Source organism: Macrosteles quadrilineatus, unplaced genomic scaffold (assembly GCF_028750875.1).
Source record: "Macrosteles quadrilineatus isolate MER2022 unplaced genomic scaffold, UCM_ALF_1.0 Scaffold_4__1_contigs__length_99947679, whole genome shotgun sequence".
Classification (NCBI taxonomy): domain Eukaryota; kingdom Metazoa; phylum Arthropoda; class Insecta; order Hemiptera; family Cicadellidae; genus Macrosteles; species Macrosteles quadrilineatus.
This window is the reverse complement of record NW_026542597.1, coordinates 97,047,221-97,071,599: the sequence shown is the minus strand read 5'-3', so window position 1 is coordinate 97,071,599 and position 24,379 is coordinate 97,047,221. Positions and strand designations below refer to the sequence as shown.

The 24,379-nt window shown below is 34.9% G+C and overlaps 1 long non-coding RNA gene across 2 annotated transcripts in view; it reads right to left on the bottom strand.

Annotated features, from left to right (window-relative positions):
- The window catches only part of LOC128993511 (uncharacterized), a 41,824-nt gene that overhangs the window by 8,845 nt on the left and 8,600 nt on the right, over positions 1-24,379 (bottom strand). Inside the window, exons 2-5 of one of the 2 annotated variants that reach the window (XR_008490763.1) lie at positions 20,658-20,758; positions 13,202-13,324; positions 6,991-7,113; positions 2,797-2,914 (exon numbers count right to left, since the gene is read on the bottom strand). This is a non-coding gene — a long non-coding RNA (uncharacterized LOC128993511). Of the gene's footprint in view, positions 1-2,747; positions 2,915-6,990; positions 7,114-13,201; positions 13,325-20,657; positions 20,759-24,379 lie in introns of those variants that run through there. The other variant, XR_008490762.1, reaches the window with a different exon arrangement.

Here is a 24,379-nt window from a genome sequence, read left to right as displayed (position 1 = left end):
ATTTAGATTTAGATTTAGATTTAGATTTGTTGTCATGAGAGCCGAAGCCCCCTGACTGCTTACCCGGTACCTATCCTTCAGGACATACCCGGGCCCCATGATGTAGGCCGAAGCTTACGCATCAACCTTTAGCACATCATGGGCGGATGACTTAAGGTCATCAGGCTCGCCGGCTGCCGAAGCAGACCCTTCGGAAAGAGGGTTGCCCCTCAATCCTAACCAGGGATTCCGGCTGCTTGTTTAAGCGTCACTCCACCTGGGTTCCACTAGGTCGGAACCTAGAGGTCCATAGTAGAGCGCCCCGACGCATTTAGTGCAAGCAACACTCGGGACCTATCTCATCCCTGACAGGCAGAACCCGCCATCAATAGCCAGGAGGAAGGGGACCATCAGCACGCTGACGGGGGGAACCCCAACCTCCCATTTACACCGCTGCCCGATCGAGGCCTGACCCATTGCTGGGAACCAGAGATATCCAGAGCGATAGATCCCCAGATACCCCTGGCGGGCTCGGACCCAGCACCCGATCTACTTCGTTTGCCCGTCAGACCCAACATCACTGCCAGGCCATCAGGGTTTCCCAAAAGGAGGCAGGTATAGAAGTGGGACCCACCCGGATGAACCTATCCACCAGAGGTGGCGACACCCTTGACTCAATTGAGGTTCCGGGAAGAACCCCCCACACTCAAGATAACCATACCGTCCGTGCTCAGAGACAGGGATAGGTTTGCATAAGTACCTACAAACCGTTGCCCTCACACTGCGGAAAGTTACGTTGCCCTTGAGTGTCCCCGTGAGCTGCGGGTACTTGCCCGTTTTCACCTCCAGGAAAGGTTACTTCCAAAGTCGAGGATCTGCCCACTGAATGCTGGTCGCACACAACAAGCAGGCCGAAGCCCAAAGAACCACAGACACAGGTAGGTTAGAGATTATGATGTACTTCCATCTCTCCTAGAGCTAAACACCCCTCCATCCTGGATAAAGGAATGTCACTGGGACCCGATGCCCAGTCGACCATGTCTGTGGCCAACTTGAAAATGCCGATACCAACACGGAGCATTTACCTCCCCTCTGGGGGCTAGGTATTTCACCTCCCAGGACGAGGCTACTTCCAAAGTCGAGGATATGCCTCACAAAATGTCAGTCGAACACAGCAGGTAGGACTCAGTCACAACCACAGTTACAGGTAGATGAGGAGAGGCGGAATTAACGGCATCACTGAGAGCTAAACACCCCCCCCCCACCCTGAATGGAGGGAATGTCACTGGAGGCTCCCCCTAAGGGGCTGGCGCTTACCAGTCGTCCATAACTGTGGTCTACCTGAAGTGCCGGGTCTGACACCGGGCAGTTACCTCCCCTCTGGGAGAGCTAGGGTCCGCGTGGTCGCCCAGGCCACGAACCCACGCAAGCGTGAGCCCCCTGCGGTGAGATAATTAGATTAGGCATGTGTGGATTTTCTTAGACATATCTTTGTCTAGACATTTTGCTGAGCCGTACTATACTTACTTACTTACTTACTCCTGTGGCCATGTAAACCCAAGGTGGTTTTTAGCCTCGCCAACGATCCGCCTCCATTTTTCCCTGTCTTCGGTCAATTCTTCTCTTTTTTCTTATCTCCCAATTTTCTTACATCTTTCAAGACTTGGTCACTCCAACACAGTCTTGGCCTTCCTCTGAGTCTTCTACCATTTGGTCTACCCGTGTATACCTGTTTAACTAGACTCTTCCCTTCTTAAAACGTGGCCTAGCCACCTCAATCGTTTACTCTTTATTAAAGCAATTAGGTCTGGCTCATGATATAAGTCTCTCAGTTCACTATTTTTCCTTACCCTCCACACTCCTGCTTCATGAATAGGTCCGTATATTTTCCTTAATACTTTGTTTTCAAAAGTAATTAGCTTTCTTTCTGAATACTTTGTTAAAGCCCAGATTTCACAGCCATATAGTATTATTGGTTGAAGTATCGTCTTGTAAATCCTTATTTTAGTTTTCTTACTCAATAATTTGCTGCTTAATACCTTATTCAGGCCCCAGTAACACAAAAAACAATAAGTCAGTAAACTCCAATTCCGGGGAATTCCTCCACAGTTGGCAACACTCCTCCCAATTACCAAGTTGTTATGGAAATGGTCGCTAGCGCTTGATGCTCCAGTGGTGTGTGCCATAACTACACATTACCCCTAGCGGTCGGCGCCGGAATATACGCTAACCGCAGCACAGCTGACAGTCTATATTTATTTCTTTTTGTCTATGATAATATTAAGGTCATTAGCTTATTTTGTAGATAGGTTCTTGCTCCGTTGAGCTGATCTGTTTCCCATAAAATGTCCAAAGACTTGATTTAACCAACTTTACGTAAAAAAGGCTTGTCATAGTATTCAAAATGTTGTGAAAGAAGAATTACTACCTCCATGGTAGTACTTTTATATGTCAATGAATAAGTTTTTAAGTAAAAACCAATTTCACCATTTTTATTCACTATTCACTACTTTTTATTCCACACAGGTAACTGAAAGCAAGTTCCTGTCAAATTGAGATATTTTTACTTATTATTTAATACTGTTTTAGATCTTTGTCTGTAGTTTTAGAAAATTGTCTATAGTATATAAACAATAAATAAACACATTATTTGGTATTTAAAACTAACAATTAAAATTACCTGACAGTTCACTAGTGTTGGCCCAGAAAAATCAGAAGAATCGATATATGGTGAAAGAATATTATGGTGAATAAAATTCTAAACTAGGTTGATTGTACAAGAAATGTATTTATTAGTAAGTGTGGTTATTGTCTAACCTCTTGACGTATTTTGTTGTAGGCATATCACTGCGGTGTCTGCGAATGATCAGCACGGATTTTGATGCAGCTGTATTCTGCCCTAAAGTCAGGCTCCTTGATCTCAAAGGTGAATATCCTAATTGAAACAAATAAATCAATTGTTAAAAGTTGTTACACACATGGATACTGTAAAATGTCTCTTAAGCATTTTTAACATTTTTGCCATATTGAGCTGATCTGTTTCCTACATAAGATTCAAGGAAACTCTTTCAGTGGTGGAGCGAAATGCCAAACTACATAAAGACTATAACCTGTTAGACGATATAAATAGAACATTTAGTTAAAAACAGATAAGAGTCATGCCCTTTTTTATGGATCGGTGACTGATATCAATAGCTGTTGGCCACTGAGACCAAACAAACCTAATCACAGAACATTATGAAATTGTCAATTTTTGAAACTATGTTTTTGAATACCAAACAAATACATGATTTATATGACTAATAATCTTATATTAGTGGGACCACCAAAAATAGTAGAATCATTTAACACTAGTAATTAGAAGTGTGTGCCGGTCAAGTTAGGATACATGTTAATAATTCTTTGATTCTGTTTTAGATCACTTTTCGTGCGCGTTAAATTTTTCAAGAGGATCACACATGAACTTTCTATACGTAGATGTTGACATCAGGTGTCTTCTGTAAGAATTAGAGGTAATTTTTTTATATTTCTTGTAACTAAATATGTATAATAGTTTGATAAAAATCAATTGGATGAAAGATATTTTAAAAAACGCAAGTAATACAAATTCAGGTGTCTTAGTTGAATTAGCCTGCTTTACTGGGACGTCAGATCGATGGAGACTTTATCTACGAACAAAGTCATAATCATTCATTAAATTTAAACCAACCTTTTGGTTTCATGGGATCTTATTTCATGTATTTTGCATTGAAGTCTACGTGTAATTTGCAATAATTACGTATAATATACAACATTTCAGTTTAGTATGTAAATAGATACCAAATAGGTATAATTTAAAAGGCAATATTGGAATATCTTTGTAATTATAAACTCACAAAATCTAATTTTTAGATGATGTTTGCTCACTTGGACTTTGCTATTACAGGTTTTGAGTTGCTGTCATACCAAAGGTAGGAACTTTCCTTTTGTGTGCATTATATGTTCTGCCATCATTCATCGGATTGAGTCTTCGCTTCGCTGAAGAAATCCCCGTCGTTTAGTTTTAGGTGAATACAAAGAGGTTAGGGATGGTTAGAGTTATCACAGTTAATAAATTCATTTTATTAAAATTTTGATTAGATCAGGGATTTTCAGGTTTTTTTATTATACAGTGTTAGGTGAAATTTTACCTTATCTTCTCATGAATTGATTAGCCATAGGCTTTTAGAACAGATTAGGGATTTTCAGGTTTATTTATTAGATAGTGTTAGGTGAAATTTTACTATATTTTTTCATGAATAGGTTAGCCATAGGGTTTTAGAACAGATTGGAAATGTTTAGGTTTTTTAAAGTATATAGTGTTAGATCAAGTTTTACTATATCATCTCATGAATAGATTAGCCATAGGCTTTAGGACAGAATAGGGATTTTCAGGTTCTTTTTATCAGATAGAGAGTTAGGAAGATAATTAAGATATTATTACAGTAGCTCACAAAGGCTTTATAGCTATGATAGGTTAGTGCCAGGCCATCCTCTACGAGACATCTTCGAGAGCAGATCTTCAAATTCAAGACGCTTAATTATTTGTTTGTTTTGTGTGTGTGTGTGTACTTTTATATTTATTTCCATGTCCAGCTTCAAATCAACTGATATTGTTGCACGAACATAGTGAAAAACGTTGATTTGACGCGATTTCAGATATGAGTCATAAAGTTGGATAGTTTGAGTTGATTGTTAGATTTAGTTAAAAGAACCAGAAGAAGAAGAAGATTAAGGAAATCACAAATAAAAAAATAGGGGTAAGTTGCGTAGTTTTTCGTAAATTCGAATTTTATTGATTCCTTAACAGTTGCATACTGTACATATATTTTTATTATTAGATATTGTTTTCCTTTAACTAGGTGTTATTAATACGCCTTCTTTAAGTTAAGGAATAATTGTAGGATATACATATATTTTGTATTAAGTTATTTATTAAGTAATTTTTCAGTAGCCTGGTAAAATTTTAAGAAGTTTAACCATGAAAAGCTATTATATAACTTTTATCTACTTAGGCAAAGCCAGTAAATAGGGAATTATTTATGCCTTCAGCAGATGGGGACATCAATTGACCAAAAAATATATATAAAATAGATTCCTATGGGATGTTTTGCATGATTAAACTTCTAAGATTCTTACCAGGGGTGGCAAGGAGGGATAAATGGGCTTCGACCCTCAAATTCTTTCAAAACTCATATTGTGCGATATATTTCATAAAATTAAAATTTTTTTTCGAGTTTTTAAAACAGTTTTTGATTAGTAATACACTCCTTAAGCTTGTGTTACGGCCCTACCACAGTTCGGTAATATTGTGGTAGAAACAGGAGGCCCTCCAACTGAACATGGCCGAGGAGGCGCTTGTGGGTAGAGAGAAGAGGTAGATAAAAATAATTGTGTCTGGGCCTCCTCTCCCTACCACAGGTGTCCTTTATCCAAAGTATCCCGTGAACCTTATTCCAACCCACTGACATGATTTCCTTACTTTCTTCTCTTGATCCTCCTAGCTTCCATAAAGGCATCGTCAGAGCTGTATTCGACTACCTAAGTAAGTATCTTATCTACTCTACAAACAGAAACAGTAATACCAACTTAGTGTAAGTAGATAGCAGAAATTTACGATCTCAACCCATGGAATATTTAAAGTATCCAATTTTTCTGGGTCCTGTCCTATAAAACGTTAACGCTTGTGGATTTGTTACGAGGGGAACCGATGACCTGTAATCCGGCTGATTTCAAGCACTAAATTTATTGCAGACTCTAAAGTCTGATCATTTCAGAGTTGAGAAGGTATCGTACACCTCTTGTTGTTCATTCATAACTCTTCTGAGCCAAATGTTTCAGGAGAGTAGTTTACAGCAAACACAAGTTAAATGTAGACCAAATATTTATCAACAAAACTAGGCATGAATACAAAGTACAAAACATACAAAGTACAGGAACAAAATAATTACTTGTAGGTTCTTTTTCAGTTGATATACCTCTTGCCCTCTTCTATAAACTGTCTTTTAAGACTCTGTTTTAGATTTTACAATTGTAGCGACTAGTATGATCAGGGGAATTCGTAGAATCTGCTTCCTGACATCTTAGAACTTCCTATACAAAGGCGATGTGAGCTCTGCCTCCTCTGATAAATGCTAAGGTAATTTTGTTTGATTTTGAAGAATATTCCATTATAGAAAATGAGCTATAACCTTACCCTAAGTGTCGTGGTAAGACCTGGACCAGGGGCTGATTTACCTTTTTGTTTTTAGGTCCCCAGAGGCCAAAAACACCATCTGTTCAAATTTATCTATACATATTCATATACATGTCCATTAGTGCAATAACTTATGAAAAAATGATCGGATACTTCTAAAACTAGGTCCAAACTATTAAACATATCGTGTAAACATGTTTATTCAAACGAGGTTGCAAACCAGTATGATCTGACAATGGGAACAGGAATATATAGGTCGTTTTATGGGATTAAGATAGGTTATTCCCATTTTTTACCCTAAAAATATACAATTTAGCAATTTATTTCTAAATCCTTTTATAGAGCTTAAAAACAGAGCATTAAGCGTTGTTTAACCCTTACCGTTATGGAGAAGGTAAAAAAATTGTAAATTTAACATTTTTATGCTCATTGTTATGGGGAATAAAGTAAACTGCTGTAGTTTGCTTGTTTATGGATATATTGTAATACAATTTGACAAATCTTTGTATTTCATACTAATTAGCTATCAACGACTCAATTAAAAACACACCTTCTCTGTAGCAGCAAAGCTAAGTGTTCATTAATATTAAGGTTATTTGAAAGGTAATAAATCTGGTAATTTTAAGTTGATATTTTAGTGGGAATCTAGATAGGTAAATGGAAATTGGCTTAGTCTACAGGTTTGCTACGGCAGAGGTATAATGATATTTAAAATTATTTTTAGATTACAAATCAGTCATAAACAGAAACGAATAATCAATATTGTAGTATAAAAGCAAGTGTGCTGTTTGTCTAACCTCTGGACGTGCATTGTTGCAGGCATATCACTGTGGTGTCTGTCAATCAACGCAACTGTAGCCTTCACTACGTCCATCTCCTTCAGCACTTTGGTGCTAGGTGAGTAGCCAACGTTTTATATCCTAAAAGAAACAAACAAATCAACAGCTGTTACGTACATTGACACTGTAAAAGGTTTCTTAAGCTACTTAATATTAAGGTCATTTGCTTATTTTGTAGATAGGTTCTTGCTCCGTTGAGCTGATCTGTTTCCCGTATAATGTTCAAAGACTTTTTTTTTTATTTTATTTATTTACTTTACAATCTGTTCTATTATACATTGAACAATAAGTAAATACTATGTAATACGAAAAATTGACTTTGGAACATTAAAAATAGCTGTTAAGCACTCTCAACAACAATTTTTTCAATAAAAACACTTTACAAAAATCTGTAGGGCAGGTCGAGAATTGATGGCCTCTTAAGTCTGTAAATTGTATCCACGTTGTTTAATAAGTTAAGAGCTAAATGATTTTGATGAGATTCCAATTTCGTAATATATCGTTCACTTATGGTCATGATTTCGTCCTTAACTGTAGGCATCTTAAGGTCTTGATGTAGTGTCCTATTGCTGACATACCATGGTGCATTTGTTATCTTCCTCAGCATTGTCGATTGGTATCTTTCGAGAATTTCTATATTAGAAGTACTCGCTGAGCCCCATAGTTGCACTCCATATGTCCAGATTGGTTTCAATATAGTTTTAGCAATAATTTATTTTCTAGACTAAGTTTTGATTTTCTTCCGATGAGCCAATTTAAAGACTTGATTTAATCAACTTTACGTAAATAAATAAAAATGTCTTTCTTCTCAATAGAAGAATACATTCTTTATTCTGAATTGAAATCAAAGCTTTAAGACAATAAGGCTTGTCATAGTATTCAAAATGTTGTGAAAGAAGAATTACTACCTCCACGGTAGTACTTTTATATGTCAATAAATAAGTTTTTAGGTAAAAACCAAATTCAGCATTTTTATTCACTATTCACTATAAACACACCACACATTTAACTGCCAACAATATAAAACAGATTGAATCGTTCCACACAGGCGATTGAAAGCAAGTGCCTATCAATTTGAGATAACTTTTACCAATTATTTTATACTGTTTTAGATCTTTGTCTATAGTTTTAGAAAATGTTCTATAGTATATAAACAATAAATCAACACATTATTTGGTATTGAAAACTAACAATTAAAATTACCTGACAGTTCACTAGTGTTGGCCCAGAAAAATCAGAAGAATCGATATATGGTGAAAGAATATATGGTTATTAAAATTCTAAACTAGGTTTATTTTACAAGAAATATTTATAAGCAAGTGTAATAATCATTTAACCTCCTGACGTACTTTGTTGCAGGCATATCACTGTGGTGTCTGTCAACCATAGCAAAAGTTTATCAAGGGAAATAACGGAACTGTAGCCTACACTACGTCAACCTCCTCCAACACTTAAATCGCAGGTGAATATCCTAAGTTTGATATCCTAAGAGAAACAAATGGGTCAACAGTTGTTTCATACATTAACACTATAAAAAGTTTCATGAGCTACCCGATATTAAGTCATCATTTGATGGATAGGTTCTAGCCTTATTGAGCTGATAGACAACAGACAACATTGTTTATTATTATTTTCTCAACTTTGGTTGAGTAAACATTTTTAGTTGAACTGTTTAGCATATTTGGTTCAATGATGCTCTTGTCAGTGGTGGAGCAAAGTGCCATACTTCAAAAAGACTGTAACCTGTTCAACAATGTGGATAGAACATTTAGTTGAGATATGCTAGAATCAAACCCTCCTCCATGAATTGGCAAGGGACATTAATAGCTGATGCTGAAAACTGACGCCAAACAAACCTAATCATGGAACATGGTGGAAGCGTCAATTCTCTTTCACTATGTTTTTGAATACTACAAAAGTGGCTCTAAAGGTGGGATACATCAAAATTAAACACAGATAATTAAAATTAATTGCCACTCAAGCTAGTGTTTTTAATACTATGACAAGCCTAATCAAACCATAACTGTGGGACCACCAAAAAGTGTAGAATCATTAAACACAGGTAATTTAAAATAAGTGGCGGTCTAGTTAGGATTCATTTTAACAATTCTTTGACACTGTTTTAGATCTTTCCGACTGAATTGGGTGTCAACTTTTGGGAGAAGATCGTCATAGAATGAATTACAACTTTAAGCTGGACTTGAACTCACAAAAAATGCTCATGTGGACTTCGCTATTTGCGGGTTTAGTGTTGCTGTCGTACCAAAGGTAGCAACATTCCTTTTGTGTGCATTATGTGTTCTGCCATCATTCATCGGATTGAGTCTTCGCTTCACTGAAGAAATCCCCGTCGTTTAGTTTTAGGTTATTACAAAGAGGTTAGGGATGGTTAGAGTTATCACAGATAACTAAATTAATTTTATTTATAATTTTAATTAGATCAGGGATTTTCACTTTTTTTACTATACAGTGTTAGGTGAAATTTTACCTTATCTTCTCATGAATTAATTAGCCATAAGCTTTTAGAACAGATTAGGGATTTTCAGGATTATTTATTAAATAGTGTTCGGTGAAATTTTACTATATTTTTTCATGAATAGGGTAGCCACAGGCTTTTAGAACAGATTGGATTTTTTTAGGTTTTTTAAAGTATATAGTGTTAGGTCAAGTTTTACTATATCATCTCATGAATAGAATAGCCATAAGTCCTAGGACAGAATAGGGAGTTTCAGGTTCTTTTTATCAGATAGAGAGTTAGGAAGATAATTAAGATATTATTACAGTAGCCTACAACGGCTTTATAGCTATGATAGGTTAGTGCCAGGCCATCCTCTAAGAGACATCTTCGAGAGCAGATCTTCAAATTCAAGACGCTTAAATATTTGTTTGTTTTGTGTGTGTGTACTTATATTTATTTCCATGTCCAATTTTAAATAATCTGATATTGTTGCACGAACATAGTGATGAACGTCACTTTACGCGATTTCAGATGTAAGTTATAAAAGATGGATGGTTTGTGTTGATTGTTAATATTAGTTTGAAAAAAACCAGAAGAAGAAGAAGAAGAGGAGGAAGGAAATCACACATAAAAAGTTACTGGTAAGTTGTATAGTTATTCAAGATAACTTGAGTAATTTATGTCCGATTTTGATAAAATTTGGTTTGAAGGTGTAAGGCGGGATAAACTTGAACCAGTTCGCTAACCAGCATGATCGGACTATGGGAACGGGGGTTTACGGGGGGGTTTTATGGTGTAAAAAAAGGGTTTTCCCATTTTTGACCCAAAAAACATTAAATTTAGCAATTTATTTCCAGACCATTTTGTAGAGCTTAAAAAAACAAATAATTTAGTATATTGAAGTATTATTATGCGCCTAATGGTTACGGAGAAAATTCCAAAAAAATGTAAATTTAAAGTTTCCATGTTATTCTTATAGAGAACAAGTAAACTGTTGTAGTTTGCTTGTTTATGAACATATTTTGATCAAATTTGGAAAATGATTTCATTTCTTACTATTAACTATTAACATTTTACCAAAAAAAAACAAACAGTTTTGCCCTCCCTGATGCAGCAAACCTAAGTACTTGTTAAACTAATTCTATTTAAATAGGAAATAAATTTTATATTTTTTAGTAGACATTTTAGTGTAAATCCAATCAGGCAAAAGTAAATTCGCTTAGTCTGCAGGTTTGCTGCGGCGGGGGGTATTATTAGATATTGTTTTCCTTTAACTAGGTGTTATTGATACGCCTTATTTAAGTTTATTTTTTCAAATCATCTGATATTGTTGCACGGACATGGTGAAGAACATTGATTTGACGCGATTTTAGATATGAGTCATAAAGTTGGATAGTTTGAGTTAATTGTTAATATTAGTTGAAAGAACCAGAAGAAGAAGAAGAAGATTAAGGAAATCACAAATAAAAAAAAGTGGTAAGTTGTGTAGTTTTTCGTAAATTCCAATTTTAATTGATTCCTCAAATGTTGCATACTGTACATATATTTTTATTATTAGATATTGTTTTTCTTTAACTAGGTGTAATTAATACGCCTTCTTTAAGTTAAGGAATAATTGTAGGATATACATATATTTTGTATTAAGTTATTTATTAAGTAATTTTTCAGTAGCCTGGTAAAATTTTAAGAAGTTTAACCATGAAAAGCTATTATATAACTCTTATCTACTTAGGCAAAGCCAGTAAATAGGGAATCATTTACGCCATCAGCAGATGGGGACATCAATTGACCAAAAAATATATATAAAATAGATTCCTATGGGATGTTTTGCATGATTAAACTTCTAAGATTCTTACCAGGGGTGGCAAGGAGGGATAAATGGGCTTCGACCCTCAAATTATTTCAAAACTCATATCGTGCGATATATTTCATAAAATTAAAAATTATTTTGGAGTTTTGAAAACAGTTTTTGATTAGTAATACACTCCTTAAGCTTGTGTTACGGCCCTACCACAGTTCGGTAATATTGTGGTAGAAACAGGAGGCCCTCCAACTGAACATGGCCGAGGAGGCGCTTGTGGGTAGAGAGAAGAGGTAGATCAAAATAATTGTGTCTGGACCTCCTCTCCCTACCACGGGTGTCCTTTATCCAAAGTATCCCGTGAACCTTATTCCAACCCACTGACATGATTTCCTTACTTTCTTCTCTTGATCCTCCTAGCTTCCATAAAGGCATCGTCAGAGCTGTATTCGACTACCTAAGTAAGTATCTTATCTACTCTACAAACAGAAAAAATAATACAAACTTAGTGTAAGTAGATAGCAGAAATTTACGATTTCAACCCATGGAATATTTAAAGTATCCAATTTTTCTGGGTCCTGTCCTATAAAACGTTAACGCTTGTGGATTTGTTACGAGGGGAACCGATGACCTGTAATCCGGCTGATTTCAAGCACTAAATTTATTGCAGACTCTAAAGTCTGATCATTTCAGAGTTGAGAAGGTATCGTACACCTCTTGTTGTTCATTCATAACTCTTCTGAGCCAAATGTTTCAGGAGAGTAGTTTACAGCAAACACAAGTTAAATGTAGACCAAATATTTATCAACAAAACTAGGCATGAATACAAAGTACAAAACATACAAAGTACAGGAACAAAATAATTACTTGTAGGTTCTTTTTCAGTTGATATACCTCTTGCCCTCTTCTATAAACTGTCTTTTAAGACTCTGTTTTAGATTTTACAATTGTTGTGAGCGACTAGTATGATCAGGGGAATTCGTAGAATCTGTTTCCTGACATCTTAGAACTTCCTATACAAAGGCGATGTGAGCTCTGCCTCCTCTGATAAATGCTAAGGTAATTTTGTTTGATTTTGAAGAATATTCCATTATAGAAAATGAGCTATAACCTTACCCTAAGTGTCGTGGTAAGACCTCGACCAGGGGCTGATTTACCTTTTGTTTTTAGGTCCCCAGAGGCCAAAAACACCATCTGTTCAAATTTATCTATACATATTCATATACATGTCCATTAGTGCAATAACTTATGCAAAAATGATCGGATACTTCTAAAACTAGGTCCAAACTATTAAACGTATCGTGTAAACATGTTTATTCAAACGAGGTTGCAAACCAGTATGATTTGACAATGGGAACAGGAATATATAGGTCGTTTTATGGGATTAAGATAGGTTATTCCCATTTTTTACCCTAAAAATATACAATTTAGCAATTTATTTCTAAATCCTTTTATAGAGCTTAAAAACAGAGCATTAAGCGTTGTTTTACGCCTTACCGTTATGGAGAAAGTAAAAAAATTGTAAATTTAACATTTCTATGCTCATTGTTATGGGGAATAAAGTAAACTGCTGTAGTTTGCTTGTTTATGGATATATTGTAATACAATTTGACAAATCTTTGTATTTCATACTAATTAGCTATCAACGATTCAATTAAAAACACACCTCTGTAGCAGCAAAGCTAAGTGTTCATTAATATTAAGGTTATTTGAAAGGTAATAAATCTGGTAATTTTAAGTTAATATTTTAGTGCGAATCTAGATAGGTAAATGGAAATTGGCTTAGTCTACAGGTTTGCTACGGCAGAGGTATAATGATATTTAAAATTATTTTTAGATTACAAATCAGTCATAAACAGAAACGAATAATCAATATTGTAGTATAAAAGCAAGTGTGCTGTTTGTCTAACCTCTGGACGTGCATTGTTGCAGGCATATCACTGTGGTGTCTGTCAATCAACGCAACTGTAGCCTTCACTACGTCCATCTCCTTCAGCACTTTGGTGCTAGGTGAGTAGCCAACGTTTTATATCCTAAAAGAAACAAACAAATCAACAGCTGTTACGTACATTGACACTGTAAAAGGTTTCTTAAGCTACTTAATATTAAGGTCATTTGCTTATTTTGTAGATAGGTTCTTGCTCCGTTGAGCTGATCTGTTTCCCGTATAATGTTCAAAGACTTGATTTAATCAACTTTACGTAAATAAATAAAAATGTCTTTCTTCTCAATAGAAGAATACATTCTTTATTCTGAATAGAAATCAAAGCTTTAAGACAATAAGGCTTGTCATAGTATTCAAAATGTTGTGAAAGAAGAATTACTACCTCCACGGTAGTACTTTTATATGTCAATGAATAAGTTTTTAGGTAAAAACCAAATTCAGCATTTTTATTCACTATTCACTATAAACACACCACACATTTAACTGCCAACAATATAAAACAGATTGCATCGTTCCACACAGGCGATTGAAAGCAAGTGCCTGTCAATTTGAGATAACTTTTACCAATTATTTTATACTGTTTTAGATCTTTGTCTATAGTTTTAGAAAATGTTCTATAGTATATAAACAATAAATCAACACATTATGTGGTATTGAAAACTAGCAATTAAAATTACCTGACAGTTCACTTGTGTTGGCCCAGAAAAATCAGAAGAATCAATATGGTGAATGAATATATGGTTATTAAAATTCTAAACTAGGTTTATTTTACAAGAAATATTTATAGACAAGTGTAATAATCATTTAACCTCCTGACGTACTTTGTTGCAGGCATATCATTGTGGTGTCTGTCAACCATAGCAAAAGTTTATCAAGGGAAATAACGGAACTGTAGCCTACACTACGTCAACCTCCTCCAACACTTAAATCGCAGGTGAATATCCTATGTTTGATATCCTAAGAGAAACAAATGGGTCAACAGTTGTTTCATACATTAACACTATAAAAAGTTTCATGAGCTACCCGATATTAAGTCATCATTTGATGGACAGGTTCTAGCCTTATTGAGCTGATAGACAACAGACAACATTCTTTATTATTATTTTCTCAACTTTGGTTGAGTAAACATTTTTAGTTGAACTGTTTAGCATATTTGGTTCAATGACGCTCTTGTCAGTGGTGGAGCAAAGTGCCATACTTCAAAAAGACTGTAACCTGTTCAACAATGTGGATAGAACATTTAGTTGAGATATGCTAGAATCAAACCCTCCTCCATGAATTGGCAAGGGACATTAATAGCTGATGCTGAAAACTGACGCCAAACAAACCTAATCATGGAACAAGGTGGAAGCGTCAATTCTCTTTCACTATGTTTTTGAATACTACAAAAGTGGCTCTAAAGGTGGGATACATCAAAATTAAACACAGATAATTAAAATTAATTGCCACTCAAGCTAGTGTTTTTAATACTATAACAAGCCTAATCAGACCATAACTGTGGGACCACCAAAAAGTTTAGAATCATTAAACACAGGTAATTTAAAATAAGTGGCTGTCTAGTTAGGATTCATTTGAACAATTCTTTGACACTGTTTTAGATCTTTCCAACTGAATTGGGTGTCAACTTTGGGGAGAAGATCGTCATAGAATGAATTACAACTTTAAGCCGGACTTGAACTCACAAAAAATGCTCACGTGGACTTCGCTATTTGCAGGTTTTGCTGTCGTACCAAAGGTAGCAACATTCCTTTTGTGTGCATTATGTGTTCTGCCATCATTCATCGGATTGAGTCTTCGCTTCGCTGAAGAAATCCCCGTCGTTTAGTTTTAGGTTATTACAAAGAGGTTAGGGATGGTTAGAGTTATCACAGATAACTAAATTCATTTTATTTATAATTTTAATTAGATCAGGGATTTTCACTTTTTTTACTATACAGTGTTAGGTGAAATTTTACTTTATCTTCTCATGAATTAATTAGCCATAAGCTTTTAGAACAGATTAGGGATTTTCAGGTTTATTTATTAAATAGTGTTAGGTGAAATTTTACTATATTTTTTCATGAATAGGTTAGCCATAGGGTTTTAGAATAGATTGGATTTTTTTAGGTTTTTTAAAGTATATAGTGTTAGGTCAAGTTTTACTATATCATCACATGAATAGAATAGCCATAAGCCCTAGGACAGAATAGGGATTTTCAGGTTCTTTTTATCAGATAGAGAGTTAGGAAGATAATTAAGATATTATTACAGTAGCCTACAAAGGCTTTATAGCTATGACAGGTTAGTGCCAGGCCATCCTCTACGAGACATCTTCGAGAGCAGATCTTCAAATTCAAGACGCTTAATTATTTGTTTGTTTTGTGTGTGTGTGTGTACTTATATTTATTTCCATGTCCAATTTTAAATAATCTGATATTGTTGCACGAACATAGTGATGAACGTCACTTTACGCGATTTCAGATATAAGTTATAAAGATGGATGGTTTGTGTTGATTGTTAATATTAGTTAAAAAAAAACCAGAAGAAGAAGAAGAAGAGGAAGAAAATCACACATAAAAAGTTACTGGTAAGTTGTGTAGTTATTCAAAAGTTCAAATTTTATTGATTCCCAAAATATGTAGCATACTGTACATATATTTTAGCGAATTTCCCTATAGGGAAGTAGCTATTACCGTAGGTCTCATGGTAAGACCGGGACCGATTTTCTTTTTCATTTTGATGTCCTCAGAGGCCAAAAACACCATTCGTTCAAATTTTTATATATCTATATATGGATATATATAATTATAGGCTATATGTGTCCATCCGCACGATAACTTGAGTAATTTTTGTCCAATTTTGATAAAATTTGGTTTGAAGGTATAAGGCGGATAAACTTGAACCAGTTTGCGAACCAGCATGATCGGACTATGGGAAGGGGGGTTTACGGGGGTTTTTTTTTTGTGTAAAAAGAGGTTTTTCCCATTTTTGACCCAAAACACATAAAATTTAGCAATTTCTTTCCAGACCATTTTGTAGAGCTTAAACAAACAAATAATTTAGTATGGTATATTGAAGTGTTATTATGTGCCTAATGGTTAGGGAGAAAATTCAAAAAAATTTCAATTTAAATTTCCCATGTTATTCTTATGGAGAAGAAGTAAACAGTTGTTGTAGTTTGCTTGTTTATAAACATATTTTGATCAAATTTGGAAATTTTTTTAATTTCTTACTATCTATTAACAATTTACAAAAAAAAATCAGTTTTGCCTTCCCTGATGCAGCAAACCTAAGTACTTGTAAAACTAATTCTATTTAAATAGGAAAAAAATTTTATATTTTTAAGTAGACATTTTAGTGTAAATCCAATCAGGCAAATGGAAATTTGCTTAGTCTGCAGGTTTGCTGCGGCGGGGGTATTTATTATTAGATATTGTTTTCCTTTAACTAGGTGTTATTGATACGCCTTCTTTAAGTTTATTTTGTATAGGCCTAAGTTATTTATTAAGTCATTTTTCAGTAGCCTGGTAAAAGTTTAATGTCCAGTTTCAAATCATCTGATATTGTTGCACGGACATAGTGATGAACGTTGTTTTGATGCGATTTCAGATATGAGTCATAAAGTTGTATAGTTTGAGTTTATTGTTAATATTAGTTAAAAGAACCAGAAGAAGAAGAAGAAGAAGATTAAGGAAATCACAAATTAAAAAAAAGTGGTAAGTTGTGTAGTTTTACGTAAATTCCAATTTTATTTTTATTTTAAACATATATTTTTATTATTAGATATTTTTTCATTTAACTAGGTGTTATTAATACACCTTCTTTAAGTTAGGGAATAATTGTAGGATATACATATATTTTGTATTAAGTTATTTATTAAGTCATTTTTCAGTAGCCTGGTAAAAGTTTAAGAAGTTTAATCATGAAAAGCCATTATGTAACTCTTATCTACTTAGGCAAAGCAATCTACTTAGGCTTCAGCAGATGGACATCAATTGACCAACAAATAGATATAAAATAGATTCCTATGTAAGGTTTTGCATGATTAAACTTCTAAGATTCTTACCAGGGGTGGCAAGGAGGGATAAATGGGCTTCGGCCCTCAAATTATTTCAAAAATCATATCGTAAGATATATTTGACAAAATTCAAAAATTTGTTTGGAGTTTTGAAAACAGGTTTTGATTAGTAATCCACACCTTAAGCTTGTGTTACGGCTCTACCACAGTACGGTAATATTATGTGGTAGAAACAGGAGGCCCTCCACCTGAACATGGCCGAGGGAGCGCTTGTGTGTAGAGAGAAGAGGTAGATAAAAATAATTGTGTCTGGACCTCCTCTCCCTACCACGGGTGTCCTTTATCCAAAGTATCCCTTGAACCTTATTCCAACCCACTGTCGTGATTTCCTTACTTTCTTCTCTTCATCCTGCTAGCTTCCATAAAGGCATTGTCAGAGCTGTATTCAACTACCTAAGTAAGTATCTTATCTACTCTACAAACAGAAACAATAATAGGGTAATACAACCTAAGTCTAAGTAGATAGCAGAAATTTACCAAAAAAAAAGTAAGTAAAGTAAGTAAGTAAGAAAAGTATCCAAGACAGTTTACTACAATGGAAAATATAATATGTCGGCAAATAACATTTTAGGTCAAGCTATTCCATATTTAAAATTACTAATCTAAAAAATAACTGCCAACTATTAAACTGTCCCTTTAGGATTTGGAAGTCAAATGCAAGTAAATGAAGAGACTCAGGTAAATAGAAGTAAGTTTTGTTCCAGATAGGATTACTTTTAATAGTTCGTTGATCCTGTTTCAGATCTCTCCGATTGTAGCGGGAGAACTTTCCTGAGAAAATCTCACAGCAAGTAATTCAACTACTTCCAAGTATGAACTTCCCGCTTCGAGAAGCTGTTAATATCAGCTGTCTTTTTTATCATTTGCAGGTAGCTTTTTACATATCTAATAACTAAATGTTTAAATTGATAAGAATACGATACTCAATGGATTTACGTTACGACGTACATGCTCCGTAACTACACAGCGCTCCCAGTGGAGTGTGCCATAACCTATGGTAACCGCAGATCGTAAACCACAGTTTATTCTTTTAGTGTATGAAGATACACAATGGATTTACAGATCAGCATTACTAAACAGTAAACATGCAACACAACACCCAGTATGTTACTGAAAAATAAAGTAACAAATAAAATAGATCTCATGATATATTTAAATTACCTAACTGAGTACTGGCGTTTTTCCAAAATAATCAGTAAATTCTATATATATATCGAAGATATGATAAATTAAATTCTAGACTTGCTTGACTTTACAAGAAACATATATATTTAATTGTAATTGTGTTAATCCTTTAATCTTTTAACCCCTTGATGTGCCTTGTTGCAGGTATATCACCGTGGTGTGCTGGTGTCTGCCAATCGTACCAAAAGTGTAGCATGGGATTTAACGCTGCTGTATATTCTGCCCCACGTCAGGCTCCTTGAACAGTTTCGTCCCTTAAGGTGACTATCTAACAAATGATTTACTATTTAAAACAAAGAAATTAATAGTTGTTAAATACATAGCCACTTTAAAAGGTCTCTTAATTTTTTTAATGTTCTTGCTATATTGAGCTGATCTGTTTCCCATATGAGGCTCAAGAAGAATCTTGTCAGTGGTAAAGCAAAATTACAAACTACATAAATACTCAGGGCTGTATTTCCCTAGCAGTGAACACAGCAGTTGCGGGGACCTTGGCCTAGGAGGGGGCCCATCTATTTTTTTATTTGTTGATAAAATAATTGCACTGATTTAATCCGTTTCTCCGCGATTGAGAGAGACTTTGATGTCCACATGGTCGCGGGAAAAAGATAAGAATTTTGCCTCATTTGCTGAAGACAATGATGGTCTCCATATGACCGTGGGAGATAATTACCATTTTGCCGCAATCGCGAGAGGCAATTACTATGTCTACACATGTGTCCATATACAACCGGGGGTGACGATATAATGATTTCCACACAGCCGCGAGGGGTGATCAGAATTTGACCTCCCCGGCTATCGCGTAAGACGATAGTAATGTCGACACAACTGCGGGAAAAGATCAGAATTTTGCCTCATACTTGGTAGACAATGATAATCTCCCCAAGACGGTGGGATTTTTTCATATATTGCCACGATAATGGAAGATGATAATTATGTCTACACGGCCGTGGAAAATGGTCAGAATTTTGCCTACACGGCTGCGAGGATTATCAGAAGATTACCACAATCGCATGCAAATACAATCACTATTTTTTTTTTATTTACAATTTTTTGTCGCCCCCCAAAAAAGCTAATTGCCTCGCACCTTATATCGGCCCTGCACATTCCAATTAGTAAACCAATGGATCTTATGAGCGCTTGCCCACTGTACTACAGTCTAACAACTACATCATTCTGTCGTTGTGCATTTGTCCACTGAATCTGTGATCCACAACTGTCGCCTGACTGTTGTGCTCGCAATGGCGTACATGATTAAATGGGCGTTCACCCACACCACAATTTTTTTGTCGGATTTCGTGCGTTCTCCCCAATAGTCCTAGTTCTGGTTGCACCTTCTCTCTGTGCACTTTGCATACTGCGTTTGTTTTTTGGAGTGAATAGTGACAGTTGTGAGTGGAAATGGCATAAAATGAATTATCGGGTAGATCAAAAATAGCAACTGAAATGATAATCGACAATGATGATTTGATTTAATTAGTAGAAGCAAACCCAGTACTGTGGGATAAAACTTTAAACTATTATTAGGACAGAAATTAAACGAAAGAAGCAAGGAAACTAGTTAGCTCTGCTCTGAGAGAGGATTTTGAACAATTGGAGGGTAAAGAAAAAAAAGTCGGTTTTTTACTCAATTAATAATTTGATTAATTGGGTGAATCCAGTACTTCTGCTCAATCCTACGCTGCCTAATTCTGTGCCTCATTGCAACAACACTTAACAGATTCATTGTTTTACTATTTTTAATACAGAACCACTGTTAATATATTGCGCAACACACACTCACTCGTCCACAGCTACCGAGCAACTGGTCATTTACCCGATTTAAATGTGTCACACATACGTTAAAAATACAGTAAAAAACAGTAAACATGCAATTGTACGTAAATAAACCGATGTATAAATTGGAAAAATAAACTAACAATTAAATAAGATTTTTGTATCTATATCTTTGAGTTAGATTAAGTCATCTACAACATATTGTAAATTGGTTCTTGACCGTTGGAAGGTAAAATAAAATAATAAAAATAAAAGATCAAACGATAGATATTCTAGATTTGGTTGATTTCACAAGAAACGTATATAATTAATTGTAATTGTGTTAATCCTCTAATCTTTTAACACCTTGATGTGCCTTGTTGCAGGCATATCACCGTGGTGTGCTGGTGTCTGCCAATCTTACCAAAAGTGTAGCATGGGATTTAACGCAGCTGTATTCTGCCCCACGTCAGGCTTCTTGAACACTTTCGTCTCATAAGGTAACTCATACACTTGATTAACTATCTGAAACAAAGAAATAAATAGTTGTTAAATACATAGACACTTTAAAAGGTGTCTTAAGATTTTTTTGGTTCTTACCATATTGAGCTGATCTCTTTCCTGTATGAGGTTCAAGAACAATCTTCTTGTTACAGGTAGAATTTAAAATATATTTCTAACAGTGCATTTAGAGTGGAGTCAACATTTTAGTAGCCACAGTTACCAACCTTTTGTGTTTTAAAAAAATACACAAATACCAGTTGCGTCGAAACAAAACCGCTGTTACATTTGAACCCTACTTGCGACGTTGCCACTTCAATGGCTGTGGCCTAGAATTAAAGGGGGCCTGAATGTAAAAGAATATTACAATAAAAGGTTTAAATTACCCGTATCCGTCAAGTGATCCGGGTTTGTGTTAATTGACTACAGCCGTTTCGTGTTGTAAAAACATATCATCAGGTCAAAGGTATATTGATCTATTCCATGGTCTTCATAAGTTTTAAAGTTCACAGAAATAACACATACACGTATACAAAACATTAAACATAAATTATCCAAAACTAAAAATACAAAAACTCCTATGACCTACTTTCTACTGGCGCCATACGTGTCCGATGTATATTACGCGTTTTTCGTATTTTTTGTTTTGGCCAATTTATGTTTAATGTTTCGTGTACGTGTATGTGTTATTTTTGTGAACCTTAAAACTTATGACGACCATTCCATGGAATAAATCAATCTACATTTGACCTGAAAATGTGTTTTTACAACACAAAACGGCTGTAGTCAATTAACTACAAACCAGGATCACTTGACGGATACAGGTAATTTAAACCTTTTATTGTAATATTCTTTTATCTAGAGGCTATACCATAAAAATTAAAAGAATACTCATTGAAAGAGACCATATACAATTAATTAGGTCCCAGGTCCTACTATCAGAGTTGCGGTGGTTAGATATGCGACATATGTATTATGAGCGACTCATCAGTATTCTAAGTATCAGCATTGACTATATATACCTACATATATATACTATAAGGTGTATATAGTCAATGGTATCAGGTAGTGTGTCCCTGATACTAGTGATGATTGTTATCTTTCTTCTGTTAAGATGGAGGGAGAGTACTAGTTGCCAACTTGGACCTGCTCTGTGTCGCCGTCACCACAGGCTGTACAGACCGACTCGCCACTCTGAACGACTTTGGAAAGCAAAGTATTGGAAAATGCTCTGTTTATTTCTAATCTTTTTTTGTATTAAACTCTGTTTACAAAATTTTGGTGGTTATAGGGGGTTCTTTACATTTAATTACCTATTGAAAATTCATTAGACTTGATGAAAAAGTATATTTTTAACTGAGATAAAATTACAATGAACAAACATTAGAAGTGTAAAAGTGTATTTATTATTTATTTATTTATTTATTCATGCAACAAAAGATTATAAACAAAATACATTTTATACAAAGCTTCAAACACCTCAGTAGGCTTGTCTGCAGCTATAGATAGAGTCCAGTTCAAATTCCATTCACAAAATGCCAGTCAGTTTCATACCTTGTACAAGCTATTCTTCCAATCTGTTAAATACATAGAAAAGTAAACAAGCAAACAAACAGATGTTAATCCTAACATCTGCTTATTATTACAACATCTCCCCCTTTTCAGTTTCACTCATATCTTTTTACAGGTTTTACTAGTCTTCCAAACTTTGTTCCAATTTCTTCATTAGGATGACTAGATCGTAAAGCAGGATGATTATTGTTATTATTATTACAACAGAAACAATAGCTGGACAGATGTCAATAAGCTCAACCGCTTAATCAGCTGTTACATACATTAAGAGAAAAGTGTTGGGGAAACCCAGAAAAACTTCCCCTTCAACCACCTGCATTTTGTAAACGGACTATAGTGATGTGATTATTGTTTGGTACTGTGTTGTCCATTTATGTAAGGGTAAAAAAATATGCTATACTCTAACATCGTTTGCACGGAGTGCTCCGTTTTTTGTTTGTAAAAATATTTTGGTGCTAGACTTTATTAAATAGAATCAGAAAAATTCCCAGATGTATGGCTGGAATGTAGGAGCGACGAAAAGGTCTATACAGCGCTGTACCTCACTAACTCCCAATACCCTTTCCTAACCCACCCAAAATAACAAGACTGGATCGTAGTCTCCTCTATTCCCAGTTAGAGCTCTGAGAGGTAAAATATAAACAATATGTAAAATGTTTAGGGAGATTACTGGCGTAATCCTAGATTGGCCTTGTTTAGAGAATAGCCGGCTCTCTAACCCTGGCTACTGAGCCGGAGCACTCCTAACAAATTTACAGTTTTTTTCATTATTTTATTTTTATTTTGTGTAAGTTGTTACACAAGTAGTGTAAGGAGTAATGGTCACTTAAATATTACATCGGTTTGCTTTGTTATAGTATGAATAAAATTATTTAAAAAAAGATTTTTTAAATGCATTTTTTAGTAGAACATATTATTATGTAGAACATATATTTACAATGTACAATACAGTACTCTAGTTTTTTGTATTGTGGTGTATTTATGCATGACTGTTTAAAGGTATATAAGTCGATACAAAAAGGACTTAGTAGACTAGCCATGCACAGGAGTCCGGTGAAAGCTCCTGCGGTGTGTGTGTTCTTCACAGAGCAAACAAATAGCTTTTGAAATATAAACTGATGCGCTCGAACGCACCTATTAAGTATATCTTTTCCGACTGTTATTCAATTTCCGTTTTCCAATATAGGGGATAAGCTATTACCGTAGGTCTTATAATACCCGGACCTGGGACGAATTAACTTATTCGTTTAGATGTCCCCAGAGAACAAAAACACCATCCGTTGAAATGCATTCATTCCATTAGGACGATAACCGTTAACTTGCGTAACAATAACCCAATTTTGATTATATTTGGTATAAACATTTAGTAAACTTTACGCTTATTCAAATAATGAGTTTGGGAACCAGCATGCTTGGGCCATGGGGATGGAGTTTTAGGGAGGGAGTTTATGCGGTAAAAAATGGGTTTTCTTTTCATTTATAAAATATAAAATGTTCAAATTTTTTTTCAAACAATTTGTGAAGCTTACAAACCCAAATTACTTAGTAGATTGTTCCAAAGAAAAACGGTAAATCCGAAATTTCCATGTTATTTTATAGAGAATAAATAATCTTAAGCAGTTTTCTTTTTTATAAATATTTTTAATCAAACATGGCAAATTGATTTATTTCATACTCGCCTTTTAGTATTTCACTAAAACACACTTAACTGTCCTGTAGCAGCAAACCTAAGCACTCACTGAACCTAATGTTTTAAATAGGAAATACATTTTACAAGGTATATGACAGTGTTTTAAATATCTTTTGCCATCCCAGATTCAAGAACTTGCATTATAACTATTAGATCTACCTTTGTTGTAGTTGCCTAAGTTCTTCTTGGTAGGAGATTTGTATCACCCCATGAATTTCTCCACCTTGTGTTTCATCTTCAGGTGTTTTCTTGAATTCATCTTATTAATACACTAATTTATATTTACAATAATATTTACACACATGGTCACTAGTATTGCGGTCGGGTCGATCGGACAGTGACGATGTACATGTGGCAGAAGTATGGTGGATGGTCTTTCTTCC